Genomic DNA, 1,041 nt, shown 5'->3' with positions numbered 1-1,041 from the left:
TTTTTAAATTTTTGGAAGGGTCTACAGGTGTTCAGGGTCTCACTACTAGATCAGACTCATAGTGATCCGCCTGTGTTCAGCCTCCCAAATTCTGGGATTATAGATAAGGCACATGCCACCAGGCCCAGTCTCAATTGCCATCTCAGCATGCCTGGGCCCCCTGCAGGCCCAGGTATCGAACCCGCAGCCCCTATGCTTGCTTGCAGGCATTTTAATCCACTGAACTATTTGGCCAGCCCTTTTTTTTTTTTATGAAGCTGAGTCATGAAACTGTCACCATTGAATTGAAGAATGGAACACGGGTTCATGGAACAATCACAGGTGTAGATGGCAGCATGAACACACATCTCAAAGTTGTGAAGATGACCCTGAAGAACAGGGAGCTGGTGCAACTGGAAACACTGAGCATTTGAGGAATAACATTCTCTATTTCATTCTGCCTGACAGCTTTCCTCTGTACACGCTGCTTGTGGATGCTGAACTTAAGATGAAATCTAAGAAGAGGGAAGCTATGGCAGGAAGAGGTTGAGGCTGAGGCTGAGGAAGAGGATGTGGCTGGGGCAGAGGAAGAGAGGGTCCCAGGTGATAATGCCTCCCAAGATGCCTGGTGCAGAAGTGACTGGGGGGTATTTTTAGTACAGGTTTTATCAGTTTTTAATAAATGTAATTGTGGGACAAAGTTGTCTAGGTTTTTTTGTTTTTTGTTTTTGTATTTTAGGGAAGGGCCTACAGGGTATTCAGGGTCTCATTATTAGATCAGAATCATAGTGATCCCCCTGTTTACAGCCTCCTAAGAGCTGGGATTACAGGTGTGCGCCACAATGGCCAGTCTCAATTATTGTCTCAGCACACCCCGGAGGCAGATCTGACATGACAGGCCCAGAGATTGAACCCCTGACCCCTGCGCCTGTTTGCAGGTGCTTTAATCCACTGAGCTATTTGGTTGGCCCCAGAGTTGTCTGTTGACTATTACCAAGCTTAAGTTTTAGCACTTCTTGCTATGTGTTTGTTGTATTTGTGAAATTAACACAACACCAGCAA

At 45.9% G+C, this 1,041-nt stretch overlaps 1 pseudogene; it reads left to right on the top strand.

Annotated features, from left to right (window-relative positions):
• The first annotated feature begins 251 nt into the window (after positions 1-251).
• On the top strand, positions 252-586 carry LOC101575636 (annotated as a pseudogene).
• The last annotated feature ends 455 nt before the right edge of the window (positions 587-1,041 follow it).

Source organism: Octodon degus, unplaced genomic scaffold (genome assembly GCF_000260255.1).
Source record: "Octodon degus isolate 3935 unplaced genomic scaffold, OctDeg1.0 scaffold00146, whole genome shotgun sequence".
NCBI lineage: Eukaryota > Metazoa > Chordata > Mammalia > Rodentia > Octodontidae > Octodon > Octodon degus.
Note: the sequence above shows the minus strand (reverse complement) of the source record. Positions and strands in the feature narration are given on the sequence as shown.